At 41.0% G+C, this 15,889-nt stretch overlaps 1 protein-coding gene and 1 pseudogene across 2 annotated transcripts in view; both read left to right on the top strand.

The window, feature by feature from the left end:
- Nucleotides 1-15,889, top strand: part of unc5cb (unc-5 netrin receptor Cb) — a 313,489-nt gene that overhangs the window by 208,511 nt on the left and 89,089 nt on the right. The gene's annotated exons all lie outside the window — the stretch shown is intronic.
- On the top strand, nt 12,322-12,438 carry LOC137063227 (5S ribosomal RNA; annotated as a pseudogene).

Raw genomic sequence — 15,889 nt, 5'->3', positions numbered from 1 at the left:
TATTTCATATCTAAACTAAATAGACACTTTATAATATATATTAATATTAATAAAAAAATTAAATATAATTTAACTTTTTATTTGTTTATATATCACAAAATATATCACATATATATATATATATATATATATATATATATATATATATATATATATATATATATATATATATATATATATATATATATATATATATATATATATATATATATATATAATAAAAATGTTTTACAGGGGTTACATCACTTAAAAAGGTTGATAATCACTGAATTGTTGGATATTGCCACAAAAATACATGCACTCAACTCATCAAACTAAGTTAAGAAATGTTAAACTTGTTTTTATTAGTTATACAACATTTTTTAAAGTCAGTTTAACATAATTTAAGTTGAAATAATTTAGACATCCAAGTCGATTGTACTGCAAAAGTTCAAAATGTGCCTTTTCTTTACAGTGTGTGAGACACATGACCGGTTTTGTGCTTCAATAAAATTCAACCGCCATCAATAGTCAAAGCCCCGCTTTGAGAATGTGATGATGGGAACCAGTGAGCATAACTTCCCATCCATGATTTTATATATCAGAAATTCAGCCAGAGGAAAACCAACATCAGCGTGTTTTTAAATCATCAGCATAATAAAGTCATAATGGATGCCAAGCGATTGCAACAGATGACCAAGTGGCGACAGATAAATATGAAAAAGTAAAGGGCCCAAGACCGAACCCTGGGGAACACCACTGTATATATATATATATATATATATATATATATATAACATATATGTGACCTTGGACCACAAAACCAGTCATAAAGGTCTATTTATTTATATTTTATTTGTATCTATACATCATCTGAAAGCGGAGTAAATAAGCCTTCTATTAATGTATGGTTTGTAAGGATTGGACAATATTTGGAAACTATTTGAAAATCTGGAATCTGAGTGTGCAAAAAAATCTAATATTGAGGAAATCTCCTTTAAAGTTGATCAAGTCATTAGCAATGCATATTACTACTAATAATACATTTATGATATATTTACGGTTGGACATTTACTAAATATATTCATGGAACATGATCTTAATATGCTAATTCGTTTTGGCATAAAAGAAAAATGGATCATTTTGACCCTTATAATTACATGAGATTTTAAAATATACGTTTATTTAAAAAGTAGCATCCATGCAAAAATCATTTAAAATAATTATATTACAGGAAGTTATAAGGTCATAAAATCTATTTTTACGAATCAAATGTAAAGTTAATTTTAAAATATTTTATTTATTTTTAGCAATTTCTGCTTTTATTTAAAATTGTGTTAATGATTGCTTTTCGAGAAAAGATTTTTACTATGATCCAAAAGAGGACAATTTATGTTGATAATTATTTTTATGTGCGCAAATCTTTATTTATAATTAATTTAATTATTTTTTTTTTAATAAAAAAAAATCACTACATTTTAGTGATGAGAAATATTTGTAATAAATTTAGTTATGGATTATTAGCATTTAAAATGTTCAAAATATTATTTTTTTTCAAATATTTGCATTTTGTGTGTTTATGTGTTCCAAAGTTTAATAAATCAGACCCTGGTGCTCTGTTTTAAGTGTTTTTTCCCAACCAAAAATGCTTTGCACTGGGTAAAGGGTACTGTATATGTATATATGTATATATATATGTGAATTGTGAACCACTGAATTGTTGGATATTGCCACAAAAATACCCGTGAGATGCATGACCGGTTTTGTGCTTCAATAAAATCCAATATTCAACGCATGCTTCATTTTTCTGTAATGTATGGTCCAGCTCTAGTTCAGCATAAAGTCCAGACCCGCTGTAAGGACTGTCATTATTCGTGTCTCCCCGTGAACGTTTCTTTCCCCCTCCTTCACCAAAGGCTCTTAGACCCAAGCGGGCGACAGTCTTTTTCATGACCCTCTTTTCCCTGGCAAGCCCATAAAATGGACTTAAATCTGTTTTGTGAAAGGGCTCTGTGTTTTCGTTTCTTCTTTTCTTTTCTCTGGACTCTCAAAAGCACTTGTCAGTGCGCTCAGATAAAGACGGGGTTCAGAGGTCACCGTACGCCCGAGAGCTGCTGAGCCTGTCGCCATGGCAGCGCCGTTTTCATTCAGGCAGTCTCTGGGTAAGCCGGGGTCCTGCGGAGACACGCAGCGCCACATGGCGAAGGCCGACGGTGCTTTGAGAAAGGACTCATCCAGGGAGATGCAAGAGGATTCGAAACTATCTTCAGCGGATATGAAAACCGGCCCCGTTGGGGTCCTCGTCTATTGTGCGTCACTTCTACTGGCTTTAAAAGCGACGCTTCAGCCAGAAATGAAAATACTGCCGTCCGTTACTTACCAGCGATCTGCTCCAAACCCTGGGACTGACTCTCTTCTGTGGAACAGGAATGTAGATGTTCAGCAGAATGTTCACGCTGCGCTTTGCAGTTTCTTTATTGGAATCGATGCACTGCAAAAAATGCTCTTCTTACTCAGTATTTTTGTCTTGTTTCTACTCCAAACATCTAAAAATTCTTAAAACAAGAAGTATTTACTAGACAAGCAAAAGTAATAGTCTTGTTTTGGGGAAAAATAACTCAAAATGAAGAGAGTTTTTGCTTAAAATAAGATAAATAATCTGCCAATGGGGTGAGAAAAATAATCTTAATTCAAACAGAAAACAAGATTATTTTTCTCACCCCATTGGCAGATTATTTTAGGCAAATACTCTCTTAATATTGATTTTTTTCCCCCCCAAAACAAGACAATAATTTTTACTTGTCTAGTAAATGTTTCTTAATGTAAGAATTTTTAGATATTTTGATTAACAAATGAAGAGAGAAGTCCCGCACACTATCAACTTGATATGAGTAGGCATTCCTGAGGAAGATCGAAAGATCGAAACGTTGCAATGAAAGAATAAATCACTTTTAATTGCAAGTTGATAGTGTGCGGGACTTCTCTTTTCATTTGTTGATGATTGGACCCTTTTGTCCTGCTCTCCTACGCACCTATCACACACAGGCATGCGACGTTTATATCACTGAGATATTTTGATTAGAAACGAGACAAAAGTACTAAGTAAGAAAAGCATTTTTTCAGTGTTGGTCCTTTAACATCCATGAAGCCTTTCCATTGCACAAACGGTTCTTTAAATGATTAAAATGTTTTTAATTAAAAAAAAGTAAGGCAATCAAAATGGCTCTTCTATGGCAGGACTGGAACCTTTTTTAATGACAATGATTTTTACATACACTTATCAAGCATAACATTATGACCGGTGAATAACACTGATGATCTCTTCATCACGGCTCCTGTTAGTGGGTGGGATATATTAGGCAGCAAGTGAACATTTAGTCCTCAGAGTTGATGTGTGTGAAGCAGGAGAAATGAGCAAGCGTAAGGATTTGAGCGAGTTTGGCCAGATTGTGACGGCTAGACGACTGGGTCAGAGCATCTCCAAAACTGCAGCTCTTGTGGGCTGTTCCCGGTCTGCAGTGGTCAGTATCTATCAAAAGTGCTCCAAGGAAGGACCAGTGGAGAACCGGCCACAGGGTCATGGGCGGCCAAGGCTCATTGATGACCGTGGGGAGCGAAGGCTGGCCCGTGGGGTCCGATCAAACAGACGAGCTACTGGAGCTCAAACTGCTCCAGAAGTTAATGCTGGTTCTGATAGAAAGCCGTCAGAATACACAGAGCAGCTCAGTTTGAGGCATTTTAGCCCGACAGCGGCGATATACGTGTATAGACAGAGAACGAGATTTATTTACTTTTTTGTTCTTTGAAAGAAAAAAACTGTTTTCTGTTGATCAAAAGCATTTGAAGAATCTAATCATTTATAAATATGACCAGGAGTTTCATATTTGTAGTCTTTGTGGTGTGGGCGAGTCTGAACGCGCTGTGGCTGCTGGACGTTGGCAGCGTTTTATTTAATTTAAGCGTCTCCAGAGAGACCGAAGGGAACGCAGAGACAGAGATGCATGCGGTCCGTGACCTTTGACATTAGGCATAAATAAACCCATCAATCAGAGAGAGCAAAAGAGAAACCAGGGGAGAATATTATTGCCCAGATAGCTTTATGAGAAAGCTTTGAGCTCACTTTCAGATTCCAGCAGAGTTTGAGATGTTAATTGAGATATTAGACGTCATCGTTCCTATGGGAAGGTAAATATTTTTCAGACGTTTGTCTGTGACTCTTTAGCACTCACGATCTAATTAGCCTCACTTTTGGGGTTTGTTATTGTGCACATCTGAAGGGAAAATGAGTGCATTCATTATAAAGAATATGCAATATTAATGAACACACGACTCAAACCCGGTGCTAAAACATTGCCATGCGTTTATAAGCAGCTCACAGCGAGTCCTGATAAAGGTCTATTTATTTACCTGCTCAAAATCAAATCGATCACCAGTAAAGTTCTTCTTGATTGAGACATAAAAGATCCATAAACTGTCAGAAAAAAAGGTACACTGCTGTCACTGGGGCGATACCCTAAGGTACAAAACCAAAAAGGTACTAATATGTACCTAATTTGCACTCTAAGAGTGCGTTCACACTTGTCATGTTTGGTTGGATTAAAACGAACCCTGGCGCGATTGCTCTGTTAGTGCGGCTCATTTGAACACGTGTGAACGCTGCCATCCGAACCCTGGAGCGCACCAAACAAGCGGACCGAGAGCGCTATAAAGACGGGTCTCGATCCGTTTCTAAACCAACTCTGGTGCGGTTCGACTGATATATGAACCCAACACGGACCAAAGACATGTAAACGGACCAAAAACAGGACGTGATGTCACAAGATGCCACGCATAGTCAGCTGATCGGACGACGCGGAAAGATCGGTGTATCCAGAATGAGTAACGTTAACGTTAGAGGACAAACGTAGAGCAACGAGGAAGAGCCTCATCAATATTTGGGTCTGACGAGCATGTCTCGAAAATGCTAGAAGAAACGCACAAAAAGCATCTCTGGTTATTTCTCACTAAAATACCTGTCGGCCATTATTAGCAGGTACAGACTTTTGCATAAGAGACGGCCGTCTCTTGTCTGCACAACGGAGGAAATCCTGGAGCTGTTTTGAATGTTTTGATCATTTTATGAGCTCTTCATGAGTTCTCAGCGGGTAAAAATAATGCCATATGTTCACGCATTAAATGATGGTGTTTAATCCGCACACAGCGTTGTTCTGAATGTTCGGTAAGCAGCTCCTACGTCATATAAGCCGACCAATCAGGTTGAGAGCGTCTCCCTGAGCCTTTGGTTCGCTAACTTTAGGTTCGCTGTTAAAAATGCCAGTGTGAACGCTAAGCGGACCAGGACTATGCTTTGTTTTTGTTTTTTGGACCGGACCAAACTAACCAAACTAACCGAACTACACGTGTGAACACAGCCTTAAAGTACTAATATGTACCATTAGGGGTGAGTAAAGTGCAAAGATGTACCTTTTCACTTTTGTACCTTAGGGAAGTGGTTTTCAAACTTTTTTATGCCAAGGACCCCCAAATATGATGAACCTTTTATGAGGGACCCCCTTTCTAAAATCCATCTATATATTTGTATGTATGAAAAAACATTTAAACTGTTAGATAAATAGTATAATAGTAACATTATAAATACAACAAATTGTTTCCAAACTTAAATTGGTTCTGCTTAATGTTGGATGAATAAACCTGGTGAACATTTTCAATGAAAATAATTTTAATAAGCAACTTTCATAATAAATGTATGTAAGCTTATGTACTGCGTTAAGAACACTTACCTTACATTCCTAGTGAGTGAGTATAATGAGAAAAACTCAATCAAAAGATACAAAGCAGACATATACAAATCTGGAAAGTATGGCGAGAAAGGAGAGACATTTAGAAATGAAACTGTTTGAATGTTCGGTAGACTTTTTGTGCATTGTCTTTTTATTCTCTGAAATTTTCTGGGGACCCCTTCTGGAGGACCCCTGGGCGTCCCCGGACCCCAGTTTGAAAAGCCCTGCCTTATGGAGAAACATCCAGTCTAGAATAAAGTCAGTCCTTCAGTCAGAGCCGGTTTGATCCGGTTTAATGTCCTGGACTAGTTTCTGCATCCGTTGGACAAACACTACAGTGCTTTCTGGCAGATTCTCAGATATTAATATGTATTCATATTGATTCGGGACGCATTTCCATATTTTTCTCTCTGCATATATGGTGTTTATGCCTCAGATTGATCGAATCTTTCATAACTTCTGTATTCTCCTTTGCTCGGTGGACTTGAGCGGATGAGATGTTGGGGTAATGATAACGTGATGTTTTCTGAGCTGATGCTGCACTTCTGAGAATCATAAAAAACTGCTGCAAAAGCGTCTTCGACTCAGAGTCGTCTCCTGCTGTTCATCTCGTCTCGCGCTTTCCCTTCCGTTTGCACAAAACGGCTTTGTCACTTAGGGTTCAGCTCTCAGGACACGTCAGAAAATTATTTCACATTTTGTTTATGTTGCAGTTATGAAGAGCAGACTGTGCACTGAAAAAATGCTCGTCTTACTTAGTATTTTTGTCTTGTTTCTAATCAAAATATCTAAAAATTCTTACATTCAGAAACATTTACTTGACAAGTGCAAATTATTGTCTTGTTTTGGGAAAAATAACTCCAAATGAAGAGAGTTTTTGCTTAAAATAAGATCAATAATCTGCCAATGGGGTGAGAAAAATAATCTTGTTTTCTGTTTGAATTAAGATTATTTTTCTCACCCCATTGGCAGATTATTTATCTTATTTTAAGCAAAAACTCTCTTCATTTTGAGTTATTTTTCCCCAAAACAAGACAATTACTTTTGCTTGTCTAGTAAATGTTTCTTAATGTAAGATTTTTTTAGATGTTTGGACTAGAAACAAGACAAAAATACTAAGTAAGAAAAGCATTTTTTGCAGTGTGGGTAGTAATATGATAACAGAAGTATAAAATCAAATCAGGTCTTTATTTCTACAGTGTTTATATAATACAGGTTGTCTCAAAGCAGCTTCACACAGTGATGAACATGAAAACAACAGAATCAGTGAAGCAAACTTCATCAAACAAGAGACATATTGTGCAGCTCTAAAAAGACAACAGTGTCAAAATGTTTCTAAAAGCAGGCAAATATTGTCAGATAGTGATATTGTGAAGCTCTGTGTGCTGCTGATGGCGTGTTTGCTCTGTAATGAAAATCAGGGCAGGTAAACAAACCCAGGTGAGATCTAAAGACGAGTCACCGCAGCGTCCTCGACCTTCAGCGTTAATTAGGACATCTGTGCATGTGTGCGGGACGTCCTGAGAGGATGATGCTTTACCTACCGCTGCTATTAATCACCTCGGCACACGTGTGCTCACTGTTTCTGTGTGTGTGTGTGTGTGTGTGTGTGTGTGTGTGTGTGTGTGTGTGTGTGTGTGTGTAAGTTTTCACCCACTCTGACTGTGATTTGGCTTTTGCACACTGAAATGTCTGTTTCCCACTGTGAAAAGAAAAGGGTTCTGTCAGGTGCATCATAAACTCTAGGGTTCAATATAGAGCCCCACTGAAGGGTTCTTTAATATTGAGTCATGAGCCCTAGAGTTCTATATAGAGCCCCACTGAAGGGTTCTTTAATATTGAGTCATGAACCCTAGAGTTCTATATAGAGCTCCACTGAAGGGTTCTTTAATATTGAGTCATGAGCCCTAGAGTTCTATATAGAGCTCCACTGAAGGGTTCTTTAATATTGAGTCATGAACCCTAGAGTTCTATATAGAGCCCCACTGAAGGGTTCTTTAATATTGAGTCATGAGCCCTAGAGTTCTATATAGAGCTCCACTGAAGGGTTCTTTAATATTGAGTCATGAACCCTAGAGTTCTATATAGAGCTCCACTGAAGGGTTCTTTAATATTGAGTCATTAACCCTAGAGTTCTATATAGAGCCCCACTGAAGGGTTCTTTAATATTGAGTCACGAACCCTAGAGTTCTATATAGAGCTCCACTGAAGGGTTCTTTAATATTGAGTCATGAACCCTAGAGTTCTATATAGAGCCCCACTGAAGGGTTCTTTAATATTGAGTCATGAACCCTAGAGTTCTATATAGAGCCCCACTGAAGGGTTCTTTAATATTGAGTCACGAACCCTAGAGTTCTATATAGAGCCCCACTGAAGGGTTCTTTAATATTGAGTCATGAACCCTAGAGTTCTATATAGAGCCCCACTGAAGGGTTCTTTAATATTGAGTCATGAACCCTAGAGTTCTATATAGAGCCCCACTGAAGGGTTCTTTAATATTGAGTCACGAACCCTAGAGTTCTATATAGAGCCCCACTGAAGGGTTCTTTAATATTGAGTCATGAACCCTAGAGTTCTATATAGAGCCCCACTGAAGGGTTCTTTAATATTGAGTCATGAACCCTAGAGTTCTATATAGAGCTCCACTGAAGGGTTCTTTAATATTGAGTCATGAACCCTAGAGTTCTATATAGAGCCCCACTGAAGGGTTCTTTAATATTGAGTCATTAACCCTAGAGTTCTATATAGAGCCCCACTGAAGGGTTCTTTAATATTGAGTCACGAACCCTAGAGTTCTATATAGAGCTCCACTGAAGGGTTCTTTAATATCGAGTCATGAACCCTAGAGTTCTATATAGAGCTCCACTGAAGGGTTCTTTAATATTGAGTCATGAACCCTAGAGTTCTATATAGAGCCCCACTGAAGGGTTCTTTAATATTGAGTCATGAACCCTAGAGTTCTATATAGAGCTCCACTGAAGGGTTCTTTAATATTGAGTCATGAACCCTAGAGTTCTATATAGTGCCCCACTGAAGGGTTCTTTAATATTGAGTCATGAGCCCTAGAGTTCTATATAGAGCTCCACTGAAGGGTTCTTTAATATTGAGTCATGAACCCTAGAGTTCTATATAGAGCTCCACTAAAGGGTTCTTTAATATCGAGTCATGAACCCTAGAGTTCTATATAGAGCTCCACTAAAGGGTTCTTTAATATCGAGTCATGAACCCTAGAGTTCTATATAGAGCTCCACTGAAGGGTTCTTTAATATCGAGTCATGAACCCTAGAGTTCTATATAGAGCTCCACTGAAGGGTTCTTTAATATCGAGTCATGAACCCTAGAGTTCTATATAGAGCCCCACTGAAGGGTTCTTTAATATTGAGTCATGAACCCTAGAGTTCTATATAGAGCCCCACTGAAGGGTTCTTTAATATTGAGTCATGAGCCCTAGAGTTCTATATAGAGCGCCACTGAAGGGTTCTTTAATATTGAGTCATATGCCCTAGAGTTCTATATAGAGCTCCACTGAAGGGTTCTTTAATATTGAGTCATGAACCCTAGAGTTCTATATAGAGCTCCACTGAAGGGTTCTTTAATATTGAGTCATGAACCCTAGAGTTCTATATAGAGCTCCACTGAAGGGTTCTTTAATATTGAGTCATGAACCCTAGAGTTCCATACAGAGCTCCACTGAAGGGTTCTTTAATATTGAGTCATGAACCCTAGAGTTCTATATAGAGCTCCACTGAAGGGTTCTTTAATATTGAGTCATGAACCCTAGAGTTTTTATATAGAGCTCCACTGAAGGGTTCTTTAATATTGAGTCATGAACCCTAGAGTTTTTATATAGAGCTCCACTGAAGGGTTCTTTAATATTGAGTCATGAACCCTAGAGTTCTATATAGAGCTCCACTGAAGGGTTCTTTAATATTGAGTCAAGAACCCTAGAGTTCTATATAGAGCTCCACTGAAGGGTTCTTTAATATTGAGTCAAGAACCCTAGAGTTCTATATAGAGCTCCTCTGAAGGGTTCTTTATTATTGAGTCATTAACCCTAGAGTTCCTTATAGAGCTCCACTGAAGGGTTCTTTAATATTGAGTCATGAACCCTAGAGTTCTATATAGAGCTCCACTGAAGGGTTCTTTAATATTGAGTCATGAACCCTAGAGTTCTATATAGAGCTCCACTGAAGGGTTCTTTAATATTGAGTCAAGAACCCTAGAGTTCTATATAGAGCTCCACTGAAGGGTTCTTTAATATTGAGTCAAGAACCCTAGAGTTCTATATAGAGCTCCTCTGAAGGGTTCTTTATTATTGAGTCATTAACCCTAGAGTTCCTTATAGAGCTCCACTGAAGGGTTCTTTAATATTGAGTCATGAACCCTAGAGTTCTATATAGAGCTCCACTGAAGGGTTCTTTAATATTGAGTCATGAACCCTAGAGTTCTATATAGAGCTCCACTGAAGGGTTCTTTAATATTGAGTCAAGAGCCCTAGAGTTCTATATAGAGCTCCACTGAAGGGTTCTTTATTATTGAGTCATGAACCCTAGAGTTCTATATAGAGCTCCACTGAAGGGTTCTTTAATATTGAGTCATGAACCCTTGAGTTCTATATAGAGCTCCACTGACGGGTTCTTTAATATTGAGTCATGAACCCTAGAGTTCTATATAGAGCTCCACTGAAGGGTTCTTTAATATCGAGTCATAAGCCCTAGAATTCTATATAGAGCTCCACTGAAGGGTTCTTTAATATCGAGTCATGAACCCTAGAGTTCTATATAGAGCTCCACTGAAGGGTTCTTTAATATCGAGTCATAAGCCCTAGAGTTCTATATAGAGCTCCACTGAAGGGTTCTTTAATATTGAGTCATAAGCCCTAGAGTTCTATATAGAGCTCCACTGAAGGGTTCTTTAATATTGAGTCATGAACCCTAGAGTTCTATATAGAGCTCCACTGAAGGGTTCTTTAATATTGAGTCATGAACCCTAGAGTTCTATATAGAGCTCCACTGAAGGGTTCTTTAATATCGAGTCATGAACCCTAGAGTTCTATATAGAGCTCCACTGAAGGGTTCTTTAATATTGAGTCATGAACCCTAGAGTTCTATATAGAGCTCCACTGAAGGGTTCTTTAATATTGAGTCATAAGCCCTAGAGTTCTATATAGAGCTCCACTGAAGGGTTCTTTAATATTGAGTCATGAACCCTAGAGTTCTATATAGAGCTCCACTGAAGGGTTCTTTAATATTGAGTCATGAACCCTAGAGTTCTATATAGAGCTCCACTGAAGGGTTCTTTAATATTGAGTCATGAACCCTAGAGTTCTATATAGAGCTCCACTGAAGGGTTCTTTAATATTGAGTCACGAACCCTAGAGTTCTATATAGAGCCCCACTGAAGCTTTGTGTTTTCTCAGCCCCCAGAGTTAATCTAACGATGAGTCGTTTGGTCTTTAGCATCCTGTCAGCTTTCCCACATGAAATAATAATAACTCTGCTGATTTCTGTGTGTGTTGTTGTATTATTATTATTTTGCCAGGGAATAGATCTGAGCTGTTCACGACTAAAGCAAGGTTGTTTTTTTGTGAAATTGTTCCCAATTAACGTAATAATGTCTTTGGCATGTGAATAATTCAGAAACACAGTGCGAGAGATTCACTGTCGCATTTGCATTTGTGCTTCTCATTCAGAGGGTTAAGAAAGAGAAACAGCAGTGTTTTTATCTCCTCTGTTTTTGTCTGTTTCTCATCTCGAATCGTAGGCGCTGCTAGTTTACAAACGACTGGTTTATATTTGTATTGCACAGATTATGACTAGTATTCAACCGACTAGTCTAGTTTGTATGAAGAGAATCAAGGGCTGTTCGACAGTAAACATGTTGCTTCATCTGCCAAAGTCTTCCTGTTCTGATCAGACTAAAGATTATTTAAATGCTGCTGTCATTTAAAGCAATTACTGCGCTCCATTAAATATTAATGCTGGTTTTTCCTTCATCCTCAACCAGCGTTCGATCACATAGACAACACACACACACACACACACACACACACACACACACACACACACACACACACACACACACACACACACACACACACACACACACACAGCTGCTTCAAATTAAATTGATGTCAGCTTCTCTTGATGGAGCCACAAACAATAATTGGCTCCTAATGCTTCTGCCTATTTGTATAATGACCACTTGTATTAATTTCCTCCATGAATATGAGCGCAGGAGTAGCTGCTAATCAGAGTCAGCGGCGCACCGGCTGGTGTCTGCTTTATATGCCGCGTCCTTCCTTAACCAAATGACAAGTGAGGGTTTGAATAGACTCGGCTGTTTACCGCTGTGCCTCCTCTCTCATCTATGTCTTACTTGTCTAGTATTAATATAATGATCTGTTCTTATAACCCTAGAAAAGATTTATACTTTTATTCATAAAGGGGACCCACTTTATATCAGGTGGCCTTAACTACTATGTACTAACATTTTAATTAATCATTTGATACAATGCACTTATTGTGTACATACATGTTTTTACATTGTACTTACTTTACTAACCAGCAGCCATATCACCCTGTAGCCCAAGACTGGTTTCCCACTGAAGCTAAGCAGGGCTGAGCCTGGTCAGTACCTGGATGGGAGACCAACTGGGAAAACTAGGTAGCTGCTGGTAGAGGTGTTAGTGAGGCCAGCAGGGGGCGCTCACCCTGTGGTCTGTGTGGGTCCTAACGCCCCAGTATAGTGATGGGGACACTATACTGTCAAAAGAGCACCGTCCTTCGGATGAGACGTTAAACCGAGGTCCTGACTCTCTGTGGTCATTAAAAATCCCAGTATGTCCTTCGATAAAGAGTAGGGGTGTAACCCCGACATCCTGGCCAAATTTGCCCATTAGCCCCTGTCCATCATGGCCTCCTAATCATCCCCATATCCTGATTGGCTTCATCACTCGGTCTCCTCTCCACCAATCAGCTGGTGTGTGGTGAGCGTTCTGGCGCAATATGGCTGCCGTCGCATCATCCAGGTGGTGCTGCACATTGGTGGTGGTTAAGGAGATTCCCCCTTCTATGTAAAGCGTTTGGGTGCCTTGAAAAGCGCTATATAAATCGAACAGATTATTATTATTATTATTATTATTATTATTATTACTAAAAATACCTGCATGTAATTACGTCTGTAATTAATTTCTGTAGTTACATTTGTAATTACACTTTTGATACTTCCCTTACACCTAACTCTACCCTTAAACTCACACACACCACCACACCTGTCCCTAACTCTACCCTTAAACTGACCCACACCACCACACCTGACCCTAACTCTACCCTTAAACTGACCCACACCACCACACCTGTCCCTAACTCTACCCTTAAACTGACCCACACCACCACACCTGTCCCTAACTCTACCCTTAAACTGACCCACACCACCACACCTGTCCCTAACTCTACCCTTAAACTGGCCCACACCACCACACCTGTCCCTAACTCTACCCTTAAACTGACCCACACCACCACACCTGACCCTAACTCTACCCTTAAACTGACCCACACCACCACACCTGTCCCTAACTCTACCCTTAAACTGACCCACACCACCACACCTGTCCCCAACTCTACCCTTAAACTGACCCACTCCACCACACCTGTCCCTAACTCTACCCTTAAACTTACCCACACCACCACACCTGTCCCCAACTCTACCCTTAAACTGACCCACACCACCACACCTGACCCTAACTCTACCCTTAAACTGACCCACACCACCACACCTGTCCCTAACTCTACCTTTAAACTGACCCACACCACCACACCTGTCCCTAACTCTACCCTTAAACTGACCCCCACCACCACACCTGACCCTAACTCTACCCTTAAACTGACCCACACCACCACACCTGTCCCTAACTCTACCCTTAAACTGACCCCCACCACCACACCTGACCCTAACTCTACCCTTAAACTGACCCACACCACCACACCTGACCCTAACTCTACCCTTAAACTGACCCACACCACCACACCTGACCCTAACTCTACCCTTAAACTGACCCACACCACCACACCTGACCCTAACTCTACCCTTAAACTGACCCACACCACCACACCTGACCCTAACTCTACCCTTGAACTGACCCACACCACCACACCTGACCCTAACTCTAACCTTAAACTGACCCACACCACCACACCTGACCCTAACTCTACCCTTAAACTGACCCACACCACCACACCTGACCCTAACTCTACCCTTAAACTGACCCACACCACCACACCTGACCCTAACTCTACCCTTAAACTCACACACACCACCACGCCTGTGCCTAACTCTACCCTTAAACTGACCCACACCACCACACCTGACCCTAACTCTACCCTTAAACTGACCCACACCACCACACCTGTCCCTAACTCTACCCTTAAACTGACCCACACCACCACACCTGTCCCTAACTCTACCCTTAAACTGACCCACACCACCACACCTGTCCATAACTCTACCCTTAAACTGACCCACACCACCACACCTGACCCTAACTCTACCCTTAAACTGACCCACACCACCACACCTGTCCCTAACTCTACCCTTAAACTGACCCACACCACCACACCTGTCCCTAACTCTACCCTTAAACTGACCCACACCACCACACCTGTCCCTAACTCTACCCTTAAACTGACCCACACCACCACACCTGACCCTAACTCTACCCTTAAACTGACCCACACCACCACACCTGACCCTAACTCTACCCTTAAACTGACCCACACCACCACACCTGTCCCCAACTCTACCCTTAAACTGACCCACTCCACCACACCTGTCCCTAACTCTACCCTTAAACATACCCACACCACCACACCTGTCCCCAACTCTACCCTTAAACTGACCCACACCACCACACCTGACCCTAACTCTACCCTTAAACTGACCCACACCACCACACCTGTCCCTAACTCTACCTTTAAACTGACCCACACCACCACACCTGTCCCTAACTCTACCCTTAAACTGACCCCCACCACCACACCTGACCCTAACTCTACCCTTAAACTGACCCACACCACCACACCTGTCCCTAACTCTACCCTTAAACTGACCCCCACCACCACACCTGACCCTAACTCTACCCTTAAACTGACCCAAACCACCACACCTGACCCTAACTCTACCCTTAAACTGACCCACACCACCACACCTGACCCTAACTCTACCCTTAAACTGACCCACACCACCACACCTGACCCTAACTCTACCCTTAAACTGACCCACACCACCACACCTGACCCTAACTCTACCCTTGAACTGACCCACACCACCACACCTGACCCTAACTCTAACCTTAAACTGACCCACACCACCACACCTGACCCTAACTCTACCCTTAAACTGACCCACACCACCACACCTGACCCTAACTCTACCCTTAAACTGACCCACACCACCACACCTGACCCTAACTCTACCCTTAAACTGACCCACACCACCACACCTGACCCTAACTCTACCCTTAAACTGACCCACACCACCACACCTGTCCCTATCTCTACCCTTGAACTGACCCACACCACCACACCTGACCCTAACTCTACCCTTAAACTGACCCACACCACCACACCTGACCCTAACTCTGCCCTTAAACTGACCCACACCACCACACCTGTCCCTAACTCTACCCTTAAACTGACCCACACCACCACACCTGACCCTAACTCTACCCTTAAACTGACCCACACCACCACACCTGACCCTAACTCTACCCTTAAACTGACCCACACCACCACACCTGACCCTAACTCTGCCCTTAAACTGACCCACACCACCACACCTGTCCCTAACTCTACCCTTAAACTGACCCACACCACCACACCTGTCCCTAACTCTACCCTTAAACTGACCCACACCACCACACCTGTCCCTAACTTTACCCTTAAACTGACCCACACCACCACACCTGTCCATAACTCTACCCTTAAACTGACCCACACCACCACACCTGACCCTAACTCTACCCTTAAACTGACCCACACCACCACACCTGTCCCTAACTCTACCCTTAAACTGACCCACACCACCACACCTGTCCCTAACTCTACCCTTAAACTGACCCACACCACCACACC

This window comes from Pseudorasbora parva, chromosome 23 (assembly GCF_024679245.1).
Source record: "Pseudorasbora parva isolate DD20220531a chromosome 23, ASM2467924v1, whole genome shotgun sequence".
In the NCBI taxonomy this organism is placed as follows: domain Eukaryota; kingdom Metazoa; phylum Chordata; class Actinopteri; order Cypriniformes; family Gobionidae; genus Pseudorasbora; species Pseudorasbora parva.
The sequence above is the reverse complement of the archived record's forward strand: the minus strand, read 5'-3'. Positions and strand labels throughout refer to the sequence as shown.